Source organism: Cupressus sempervirens, chromosome 1, assembly GCF_028749045.1.
Source record: "Cupressus sempervirens isolate cs-2001-9-10 chromosome 1, ASM2874904v1, whole genome shotgun sequence".
Lineage (NCBI taxonomy): Eukaryota > Viridiplantae > Streptophyta > Pinopsida > Cupressales > Cupressaceae > Cupressus > Cupressus sempervirens.
In genome coordinates, this window is record NC_143118.1 from 610,965,649 (window position 1) to 610,978,230 (window position 12,582).

Below are 12,582 nucleotides of genomic sequence, written 5' to 3' on the forward strand. Positions count from 1 at the left end.
TGCAATTTCTCTATAATTGCAACCTATGTTTGCGCAGTAGCAGAGTTTGCATGTTAGATTGGCCTTTGTTCTTGACAGTTCGAAGTACTCTCACCGAGTCAGCAAGTCACCATGCTGGCCGAGCCGATCTGGCCGAGCCATGCTCGCCGAGCCGATCTGGGCGAGCCATTCTGGCCGAGCCGATCTGGGCGAGCTCCAAAAACGGTGTCGTGGATGGCTGTTTGGTCACATTTTTCATTGAATTGGATTTTTAAGGATTTTGTCCGCGCTGTCGCAGATTTCTAATGCAGAGCGAGCCTCGCACTAATAGCTTATATAGGAGAGGTTGTTGCCGCGAGCCTCTCCCGTGCCCCTTTCATTCATTCAACATTGGTGTCTAGGCGGATCGGATTGTTGGGTTTTCAAACGGTGTATGCCGATGTTGAATGAATGAAAGGGGCATGAAGCGATCTCAGTGCTTTTCCTCGGCTCTCCTTTAGATCATGTTTTGCGATGACTCAATTTTGGAAAAGGTGAGGCAGCGGTTGCCGATCCATGGCGTGTGTTTTTTGGTGGTTTTAAAACTTGATCTAAACGTGAGCCCTTGTCTAGCACTCCGGCGTTGCTTGGTATAATGGCAATTTGCTATGGGTGCTCGGCGCTCTAGCAATTTGTCATGGTGTACTTATCGCGGCTACATGGGAGCTTTAATATCGAAAGCTCTCGGCGAAAAATGGTGGCCGAGCCATGCTGGCCGACCCGATCTGGCTTAGCCGTTTTCGTCGACCCGATCTGGCTCTTCTTTCTCACTCCATCGGCACAAATTCGGGAGTTGTTCGACAGCGGTTGTCGTTCCAATGTGTCATTGCGGTGATCTGGAGAGCGATGCTAAGGGCTGGAGCTTGCGTCTAGCATTTGGGGATGTTTGTGCAAGAGAGCAGGTGAGCTTCTCTTATCGGAACCTCTCCGCGGCCTTTGAATATAGACCCAGTGCCGACGATATCGATGGATACGAGCCTTGGATTCTAAAATTGTTCAGCTAACATTGGTTTTTGTGAGAGATGGGTACGAAAGCACTTCCCGATCGATTCGCGGGAGCTCCCTAAGATCGCCTCTGTGCCAACTCGATCGGCACAACATTGGGAATGGTTCGACAGCGGTTGTCGTTCCAATGTGTCATCGGGATGTCTTGGAACGCGGCCTTTCAAGGGCGAGATCGCGTCTAGCACTTGGATTGTGCGTCGTCACAAGTGAATGGGGAGATCTCTCTGTGAACGGCGGCATGGTGATTGCAAGAGAAAATTGACTTAGTAGTCGGAGCATTGGCCTCGGGCCATTGTGACGGCCTTGCAATTTCTCTATAATTGCAACCTATGTTTGCGCAGTAGCAGAGTTTGCATGTAAGATTGGCCTTTGTTCTTGACAGTTCCAGGAGATGACCTCCGAAACTTCTGGATTGGGCCCCTTCAAGGTGAAATTCATCCAGTTGATCGGATGAGCTCGATGACCATTTCACTCCCTTGGCTCCATGAATTCAAATCCCATCCAGCTGCCGTGAAGCCATCCCGATTTTGCTATGCGAGGGCTCTCTCCCCAGAGTCGTTCTCTTCGCAACAACTTCTTTGGCAAAAAAATTTCGGAATGGTTCGGCAGCGGTTGTCGTTCCAATGGTGCCGTTGTGGTGGTTGCCTGGGCAGCGATCTGAAGGGCGAGCCGTCGTCTAGCAGTTGGGCTGCGCATCACGGGTGACAAGGGAGCCTTTGTAATCGGAAGCTCCCCGTGACCATTCGATGAGAAGAGCCATTGCTTGTGTGAGCAAGGACGAATGCAGCCTCGGATTCCAAACGAAATCAACGACATCGGATCTATATATAAGAGCGGAATGAAGCAGAAGCCCGTTTGCCATGCGCGGCTCCCCAAACTTGCTCGTCTTTCTCACTCCATCGGCACAAATTCGGGAGTTGTTCAACAGCGGTTGTCGTTCCAATGTGTCATTGCGGCGATCTGGAGAGCGATGCTAAGGGCGGGAGCTTGTGTCTAGCATTTGGGATGTTTGTGCGAGTGAGCAGGGGAGCTTCTCTTATCGGAACCTCTCCGTGGCCTTTGAATATATAGACCCAGTGCCGACGATATCGATGGATACGAGCCTTGGATTCTAAATTTGTTCACAGCTAAGATTGGTTTTTGTGAGAGATGGGTACGAAAGCACATCCCGATTGCTACGCGGGAGCTCCCTAAGGTCGCCTCTGTGCCAACTCGATCGGCACAACATTGGGAATGGTTCGACAGCGGTTGTCGTTCCAATGCGTCATCGGGGGATGTCTTGGGAAGTGGCCTGGCCTTTCAAGGGCGAGCTCGCGTCTATCACTTGGATTGTGCGTCGCGTCGCAAGTGAATGGGGAGATCTCTCTGTGAACGGCAGCATGGTGATTGCAAGAGAAAATTGACTTAGTCGGAGCATTGGCCTCGGGCCACTGTGATGGCCTGGCAATTTCTCTTTAATTGCAACCTATGTTTGCGCAGTAGCAGAGTTTGCAAGTAAGACGGTCCTTGTTCTTGAGAGTTCCAGGAGATGACCTCCGGAACTTTTGGATTGGGCCCCTTCAAGGTGAAATTCATCCAGTTGATCGGATGAGCTCGATGACCATTTCAGTCCCTTGGCTCCATGAATTCACATCTCCTAACCGACGACAATCTTTTGCTCCTTAGACGACCTCATAATAAATTGGGTCGTGGATGGCTGTTTGGTCAGGATTTTCAACGATTTGGATTTTTATGGCGGATGTCGGCGTGTTCGCTAATTTCTAATGCAGAGCGAGCCTCGCACTAATAGCTTATATAGGAGAGGTTGTTGCCGCGAACCTCTCCCGTGCCCCTCTCATTGATTCAACGGCGGTGTCGAGGCGGATGGAAATGTCGGATTTTGAAACGGTGGACGCCGACGTTGAATCAATTGGAGGGGCATGAAGCCCACCCTCGAGGTGCTATTCCTCGACTCTCCTTTAGATCATGTTTTCTTGTCACTCAGCTGGCGCAATTTCGGAAAGCAGTTGGGCTGCGCGTCACGAGTGACAAGGGAGCCTTTGTGATCGGAAGCTCCCCGTGGCCATTCGATGAGAAGAGCCATTGCTTGTGTGAGCAAGGACGAATGCAGCCTCGGATTCCAAACGAAATCAACGACATCGGATCTATATACAAGAGCGGAATGAAGCAGCAGCCCGTTTGCGATGCGCGGCTCCCCAAAGTTGCTATTCTTTCTCACTCCATCGGGGCACAAATTCAGGAGTTGTTCGACAGCGGTCGTCGTTCCAATGGGTGTCATTGCGGCGAAATTTGTTCACAGCTAAGATTGGTTTTTGTGAGAGATGGGTATGAAAGCACATCCCGATTGCTACGCGGGAGCTCCCTAAGGTCGCCTCTGTGCCAACTCGATCGGCACAACATTGGGAATGGTTCGACAGCGGTTGTCGTTCCAATGTGTCATCGGGGGATGTCTTGGAAAGTGGTCTTTCTTTCACTGAATGGGGGATGTCTTGGAAAGTGGTCTTTCTTTCAAGGGCGAGCTCGCGTCTAGCACTTGGACTGTGCGTCGCGTCACAAGTGAATGGGGAGATCTCTCTGTGAACGGCGGCATGGTGATTGCAAGAGAAAATTGACTTAGTCGGAGCCATTGGCCTCGGGCCATTGTGACGGCCTCGCAATTTCTCTTTAATTGCAACCTATGTTTGCGCAGTAGCAGAGTTTGCATGTAAGATGGGCCTTGTTCTCGAGAGTTCCAGGAGATGACCTCCGGAACTTTTGGATTGGGCCCCTTCAAGGTGAAATTCATCCAGCTCGATGACCATTTCAGTCCCTCGGCTCCATGAACTCACATCTCCCAATCGATGACAATCTTTTGCTCCTCTGCCGACCTCATAAAAAATTGGGTCGTGAATGGCTGTTTGGTAGGAATTTTAAAGGATTTGGATTTTCAAGGCGGATGTCGGTGTGTTCGCTAATTTCTAATGCAGAGCGAGCCTCGCACTAATAGCTTATATAGGAGAGGTGGTTGCCGCGAGCCTCTCCCGTGCCCCTCTCATTGATTCAACGCCGGTGTCAAGGCGGATGGATATGTCGGATTTTGAAACGGTGGACGCCGACGTTGAATCAATTAGAGGGGCATGAAGCCCACCCTGGATGTGCTATTCCTCGACTCTCCTTTAAATCATGTTTTCTTCTCGCTCAGCTTGGCGCAATTTCGGAAAAAGGTTTTGGCAGCGGTTGCCATCCCTCACCGCGTCTACTTGGTGATTTTAAAACTCGATCTAAAACGGGAGCCCTCGCCTAGCACCTCCGTCCGGTGTTGCTCGGGTATTGCATAAAATTATGCCAACGGCGCGAATCCCCCAACGAATGCCTACGCTTGGACCCTCTCTTAGATCACCTTCTTCGATCACTCGACCGACGCAACTACGGAAGAGACTTGGCAGCGGTTGCCATTCTACAGCGCGTCTGTTCAGCGATTTCGAAGTTGATCTAATGGCGAGCCCTTGTCTCTAGCCATGAGGTGGGTGCTTGGCGCTCTAGCAAAATTTTTTGCGTGCCTATCGCGGCTACAATGGGAGAGGTGGTTGCCGCGAGCCTCTCCCGTGCCCCCCTCATTGATTCAACGCCGCTGTCAGGGCGGATGGATATGTCGGATTTCGAAACGGTGGACGCCGACGTTGAATCAATTAGAGGGGCATGAAGCCCACCCTCGAGGGTGCTATTCCTGGACTCTCCTTTAGATCATGTTTTCTTGTCACTCAGCTGGCGCAATTTCGGAAAAAGGTTTGGCAGCGGTTGCCAGCCCTCACCGCGTCTACTCGGTGATTTTAAAACTCGATCTAAAACGGGAGCCCTCGTCTAGCACCTCCGTCCAGTGTTGCTCGGGTATTGCATAAATTTATGCCATCGGCGCGAATCCCCCAACGAATGCCTACGCTTGGACCCTCTCTTAGATCACCTTCTTCGATCACTCGACCGACGCAACTACGGAAGAGACTTGGCAGCGGTTGCCATTCTACAGCGCGTCTGTTCAGCGATTTCGAAGTTGATCTAGTGGCGAGCCCTTGTCTCTAGGCATGAGGTGGGTGCTTGGTGCTCTAGCAAAACTTTTTGCGTGCCTATCGCGGCTACAACGGGAGAGGTGGTTGCCGCGAGCCTCTCCCGTGCCCCCCTCATTGATTCAACGCCGCTGTCAGGGCGGATGGATATGTCGGATTTTGAAACGGTGGACGGCGACGTTGAATCAATTAGAGGGGCATGAAGCCCACCCTCGAGGGTGCTATTCCTGGTCTCTCCTTTAGATCATGTTTTCTTGTCACTCAGCTGGCGCAATTTCGGAAAAAGGTTTGGCAGCGGTTGCCAGCCCTCACCGCGTCTACTCGGTGATTTTAAAACTCGATCTAAAACGGGAGCCCTCGTCTAGCACCTCCGTCCGGTGTTGCTCGGGTATTGCATAAATTTATGCCATCGGCGTGAATCCCCCAACGAATGCCTACGCTTGGACTCTCTCTTAGATCACCTTCTTCGATCACTCGACCGACGCAACTACGGAAGAGACTTGGCAGCGGTCGCCATTCTACAGCGCGTCTGTTCAGCGATTTCGAAGTTGATCTAATGGCGAGCCCTTGTCTCTAGCCATGAGGTGGGTGCTTGGCGCTCTAGCAAAATTTTTTGCGTGCCTATCGCGGCTACAACGGGAGAGGCGGTTGCCGCGAGCCTCTCCCGTGCCCCCCTCATTGATTCAACGCCGCTGTCAGGGCGGATGGATATGTCGGATTTTGAAACGGTGGACGGCGACGTTGAATCAATTAGAGGGGCATGAAGCCCACCCTCGAGGGTGCTATTCCTGGGCTCTCCTTTAGATCATGTTTTCTTGTCACTCGGCTGGCGCAATTTCGGAAAAAGGTTTGGCAGCGGTTGCCAGCCCTCACCGCGTCTACTAGGTGATTTTAAAACTCGATCTAAAACGGGAGCCCTCGTCTAGCACCTCCGTCCGGTGTTGCTCGGGTATTGCATAAATTTATGCCATCGGCGCGAATCCCCCAACGAATGCCTACGCTTGGACCCTCTCTTAGATCACCTTCTTCGATCACTCGACCGACGCAACTACGGAAGAGACTTGGCAGCGGTTGCCATTCTACAGCGCGTCTGTTCAGCGATTTCGAAGTTGATCTCATGGCGAGCCCTTGTCTCTAGGCATGAGGTGGGTGCTTGGCGCTCTAGCAAAATTTTTTTGCGTGCCTATCGCGGCTACAAGGGGAGAGGTGGTTGCCGCGAGCCTCTCCCGTGCCCCCCTCATTGATTCAACGCCGCTGTCAGGGCGGATGGATATGTCGGATTTTGAAACGGTGGACGGCGACGTTGAATCAATTAGAGGGGCATGAAGCCCACCCTCGAGGGTGCTATTCCTGGACTCTCCTTTAGATCATGTTTTCTTGTCACTCAGCTGGCGCAATTTCGGAAAAAGGTTTGGCAGCGGTTGCCAGCCCTCACCGCGTCTACTCGGTGATTTTAAAACTCGATCTAAAACGGGAGCCCTCGTCTAGCACCTCCGTCCGGTGTTGCTCGGGTATTGCATAAATTTATGTCATCGGCGCGAATCCCCCAACGAATGCCTACGCTTGGACCCTCTCTTAGATCACCTTCTTCGATCACTCGACCGACGCAACTACGGAAGAGACTTGGCAGCGGTTGCCATTCTACAGCGCGTCTGTTCAGCGATTTCGAAGTTGATCTAATGGCGAGCCCTTGTCTCTAGCCATGAGGTGGGTGCTTGGCGCTCTAGCAAAATTTTTTGCGTGCCTATCGCGGCTACAACGGGAGAGGTGGTTGCCGCGAGCCTCTTCCGTGCCCCCCTCATTGATTCAACGCCGCTGTCAGGGCGGATGGATATGTCGGATTTTGAAACGGTGGACGCCGACGTTGAATCAATTAGAGGGGCATGAAGCCCACCCTCGAGGGTGCTATTCCTGGGCTCTCCTTTAGATCATGTTTTCTTGTCACTCAGCTGGCGCAATTTCGGAAAAAGGTTTGGCAGCGGTTGCCAGCCCTCACCGCTTGTACTTGGTGATTTTAAAACTCGATCTAAAACGGGAGCCCTCGTCTAGCACCTCCGTCCGGTGTTGCTCGGGTAATGCATAAATTTATGCCATCGGCGCGAATCCCCCAACGAATGCCTACGCGTGGACCCTCTCTTAGATCACCTTCTTCGATCACTCGACCGACGCAACTACGGAAGAGACTTGGCAGCGGTTGCCATTCTACAGCGCGTCTGTTCAGCGATTTCGAAGTTGATCTAATGGCGAGCCCTTGTCTCTAGGCATGAGGTGGGTGCTTGGCGCTCTAGCAAAATTTTTTTGCGTGCCTATCGCGGCTACAAGGGGAGAGGTGGTTTCCGCGAGCCTCTCCCGTGCCCCCCTCATTGATTCAACGCCGCTGTGAGGGCGGATGGATATGTCGGATTTTGAAACGGTGGACGGCGACGTTGAATCAATTAGAGGGGCATGAAGCCCACCCTCGAGGGTGCTATTCCTGGACTCTCCTTTAGATCATGTTTTCTTGTCACTCAGCTGGCGCAATTTCGGAAAAAGGTTTGGCAGCGGTTGCCAGCCCTCACCGCGTCTACTCGGTGATTTTAAAACTCGATCTAAAACGGGAGCCCTCGTCTAGCACCTCCGTCCGGTGTTGCTCGGGTATTGCATAAATTTATGCCATCGGCGCGAATCCCCCAATGAATGCCTACGCTTGGACCCTCTATTAGATCACCTTCTTCGATCACTCGACCGACGCAACTACGGAAGAGACTTGGCAGCGGTTGCCATTCTACAGCGCGTCTGTTCAGCGATTTCGAAGTTGATCTAATGGCGAGCCCTTGTCTCTAGCCATGAGGTGGGTGCTTGGCGCTCTAGCAAAATTTTTTGCGTGCCTATCGCGGCTACAACGGGAGAGGTGGTTGCCGCGAGCCTCTCCCGTGCCCCCCTCATTGATTCAACGCCGCTGTCAGGGCGGATGGATATGTCGGATTTTGAAACGGTGGACGGCGACGTTGAATCAATTAGAGGGGCATGAAGCCCACCCTCGAGGGTGCTATTCCTGGACTCTCCTTTAGATCATGTTTTCTTGTCACTCAGCTGGCGCAATTTCGGAAAAAGGTTTGGCAGCGGTTGCCAGCCCTCACCGCGTCTACTTGGTGATTTTAAAACTCGATCTAAAACGGGAGCCCTCGTCTAGCACCTCCGTCCGGTGTTGCTCGGGTATTGCATAATTTTTTGCTATCGGCGCGAAACCCCCAACGAATCCCTAGCCTTGGACTCTCTCTTAGGTCACCTTCTTCGATCACTCGACCGACGCAATTACGGAAGAGGCTTGGCAGCGGTTGCCATTCCACAGCGCGTCTGTTCAGCGATTTCGAAGTTGATCTACTAATGGCGAGCCCTTGTCTAGCCATGAGGTGGGTGCTTGGGGCTCTAGCAATTTTTTGTGTGCCTATCGCGGCTACAATGGGAGCTTTGGTACCAAAAGTTCTCGTCGACCCTCCCCAATAGAAATCAGTGCTGGTGTTCGCGAAAGACACGTTATTCGGATTTTTGGAATATTGGCACCAGCATCGTTTCTATTGGGAGGGCCGTGAAGCCATCCCGATTTTGCTATGCGAGGGCTCGCCCCCCAGAGTCGTTCTCTACGCAACAACTTCTTTGGCACAAAATTTTCAGAATGGTTCGGCAGCGGTTGTCGTTCCAATGGTGCCGTTGTGGTGGTTGCCTGGGCAGCGATCTGAAGGGCGACCCGTCGTCTAGCAGTTGGCCTGCGCATCACGAGTGACAAGGGAGCCTTTGTTATCGGAAGCTCCCCGTGGCCATTCGATTAGAAGAGCCATTGCTTGTTTGAGCAAGGACGAATGCAGCCTCGGATTCCAAACGAAATCAACGATTTCGGATCCTATATAAGAGCGGAATGAAGCAGCAGCACAGCCCGTTTGCTATGCGCGGCTCCCCAAAGTTGCTCTTCTTTCTCACTCCATTGCCACAATTTCGGGAGTTGTTCGACAGCGGTTGTCGTTCCAATGTGTCATTGCGGTGATCTGGAGAGCGATGCTAAGGGCGGGAGCTTGTGTCTAGAATTTGGGATGTTTGTGCGAGCGAGCAGGGGAGCTTCTCTTATCGGAACCTCTCCGTGGCCTTTGAATATATAGACCCAGTGCCGACGATATCGATGGATGCGAGCCCTTGGATTCCAAATTTGTCCACAGCTGACATTGGTTTTTGTGAGAGATGGGCACGAAAGCACATCCCGATTGCTACGCGGGAGCTCCCTAAGGTCGCCTCTGTGCCAACTCGATCGGCACAACATTGGGAATGGTTCGACAGCGGTTTACGTTCCAATGTGTCATCGGGGGATGTCTTGGAAAGTGGTCTTTCTTTCAAGGGCGAGCTCGCGTCTAGACCTTGGATTGTGCGTCGCGTCACAAGTGAATGGGGAGATCTCTCTGTGAACGGCGGCATGGTGATTGCAAGAGAAAATTGACTTTAGTCGGAGCCATTGGCCTCGGGCCATTGTGACGGCCTCGCAATTTCTCTTTAATTGCAACCTATGTTTGCGCAGTAGCAGAGTTTGCATGTAAGATGGGCCTTGTTCTGGAGAGTTCCAGGAGATGACCTCCGGAACTTTTGGATTGGGGGCCCCTTCAAGGTGAAATTCATCCAGTTGATCGGATGAGCTCGATGACCATTTCAGTCCCTCGGCTCCATGAACTCACATCTCCTAACCGATGACAATCTTTTGCTCCTCTGCCGACCCCATAAAAAATTGGGTCGTGAATGGCTGTTTGGTAGGAATTTTAAAGGATTTGGATTTTTAAGGCGGATGTCGGTGTGTTCGCTAATTTCTAATGCAGAGCGAGCCTCGCACTAATAGCTTATATAGGAGAGGTGGTTGCCGCGAGCCTCTCCCGTGCCCCTCTCATTGATTCAACGCCGGTGTCAAGGCGGATGGATATGTCGGATTTTGAAACGGTGGACGCCGACGTTGAATCAATTAGAGGGGCATGGAGCCCACCCCGGATGTGCTATTCCTCGACTCTCCTTTAGATCATGTTTTCTTCTCACTCAGCTGGCGCAATTTCGGAAAAGGGTTTGGCAGCGGTTGCCATCCCTCACCGCGTCTACTCGGTGATTTTAAAACTCGATCTAAAACGGGAGCCCTCGTCTAGCACCTCCGTCCGGTGTTGCTCGGGTATTGCATAAATTTATGCCATCGGCGCGAATCCCCCAACGAAAGCCTACGCTTGGACCCTCTCTTAGATCACCTTCTTCGATCACTCGACCGACGCAACTACGGAAGAGACTTGGCAGCGGTTGCCATTCTACAGCGCGTCTGTTCAGCGATTTCGAAGTTGATCTCATGGCGAGCCCTTGTCTCTAGGCATGAGGTGGGTGCTTGGCGCTCTAGCAAAATTTTTTTGCGTGCCTATCGCGGCTACAAGGGGAGAGGTGGTTGCCGCGAGCCTCTCCCGTGCCCCCCTCATTGATTCAACGCCGCTGTCAGGGCGGATGGATATGTCGGATTTTGAAACGGTGGACGGCGACGTTGAATCAATTAGAGGGGCATGAAGCCCACCCTCGAGGGTGCTATTCCCGGACTCTCCTTTAGATCATGTTTTCTTGTCACTCAGCTGGCGCAATTTCGGAAAAAGGTTTGGCAGCGGTTGCCAGCCCTCACCGCGTCTACTCGGTGATTTTAAAACTCGATCTAAAACGGGAGCCCTCGTCTAGCACCTCCGTCCGGTGTTGCTCGGGTATTGCATAAATTTATGCCATCGGCGCGAATCCCCCAACGAATGCCTACGCTTGGACCCTCTCTTAGATCACCTTCTTCGATCACTCGACCGACGCAACTACGGAAGAGACTTGGCAGCGGTTGCCATTCTACAGCGCGTCTGTTCAGCGATTTCGAAGTTGATCTAATGGCGAGCCCTTGTCTCTAGGCATGACGTGGGTGCTTGGCGCTCTAGCAAAAATTTTTGCGTGCCTATCGCGGCTACAACGGGAGGGGTGGTTGCCGCGAGCCTCTCCCGTGCCCCCCTCATTGATTCAACGCCGCTGTCAGGGCGGATGGATATGTCGGATTTTGAAACGGTGGACGGCGACGTTGAATCAATTGGAGGGGCATGAAGCCCACCCTCGAGGGTGCTATTCCTGGACTCTCCTTTAGATCATGTTTTCTTGTCACTCAGCTGGCGCAATTTCGGAAAAAGGTTTGGCAGCGGTTGCCAGCCCTCACCGCGTCTACTCGGTGATTTTAAAACTCGATCTAAAACGGGAGCCCTCGTCTAGCACCTCCGTCCGGTGTTGCTCGGGTATTGCATAAATTTATGCCATCGGCGCGAATCCCCCAACGAATGCCTACGCTTGGACCCTCTCTTAGATCACCTTCTTCGATCACTCGACCGACGCAACTACGGAAGAGACTTGGCAGCGGTTGCCATTCTACAGCGCGTCTGTTCAGCGATTTCGAAGTTGATCTAATGGCGAGCCCTTGTCTCTAGGCATGAGGTGGGTGCTTGGCGCTCTAGCAAAATTTTTTGCGTGCCTATCGCGGCTACAACGGGAGAGGTGGTTGCCGCGAGCCTCTCCCGTGCCCCCCTCATTGATTCAACGCCGCTGTCAGGGCGGATGGATATGTCGGATTTTGAAACGGTGGACGGCGACGTTGAATCAATTAGAGGGGCATGAAGCCCACCCTCGAGGGTGCTATTCCTGGACTCTCCTTTAGATCATGTTTTCTTGTCACTCAGCTGGCGCAATTTCGGAAAAAGGTTTGGCAGCGGTTGCCAGCCCTCACCGCGTCTACTTGGTGATTTTAAAACTCGATCTAAAATGGGAGCCCTCGTCTAGCACCTCCGTCCGGTGTTGCTCGGGTAATGCATAAATTTATGCCATCGGCGCGAATCCCCCAACGAATGCCTACGCTTGGACCCTCTCTTAGATCACCTTCTTCGATCACTCGATCGACGCAACTACGGAAGAGACTTGGCAGCGGTTGCCATTCTACAGCGCGTCTGTTCAGCGATTTCGAAGTTTTGATCTAATGGCGAGCCCTTGTCTCTAGGCATGAGGTGGGTGCTTGGCGCTCGAGCAAAATTTTTTGCGTGCCTATCGCGGCTACGATGGGAGAGGTGGTTGCCGCGAGCCTCTCCCGTGCCCTCCTCATTGATTCAACGCCGCTGTCAGGGCGGATGGAAATGTCGGATTTTGAAACGGTGGACGGCGACGCTGAATCAATTAGAGGGGCATGAAGCCCACCCTCGAGGGTGCTATTCCTGGACTCTCCTTTAGATCATGTATTCTTGTCACTCAGCTGGCGCAATTTCGGAAAAAGGTTTGGCAGCGGTTGCCAGCCCCTCACCGCGTCTACTTGGTGATTTTAAAACTCGATCTAAAACGGGAGCCCTCGTCTTGCACCTCCGTCCGGTGTTGCTCGGGTATTGCACAAATTTTTGCCATCGGCGCGAATCCCCCAACGAATGCCTACACGCTTGGACCCTCTCTTAGATCACCTTCTTCGATCACTCGACCGACG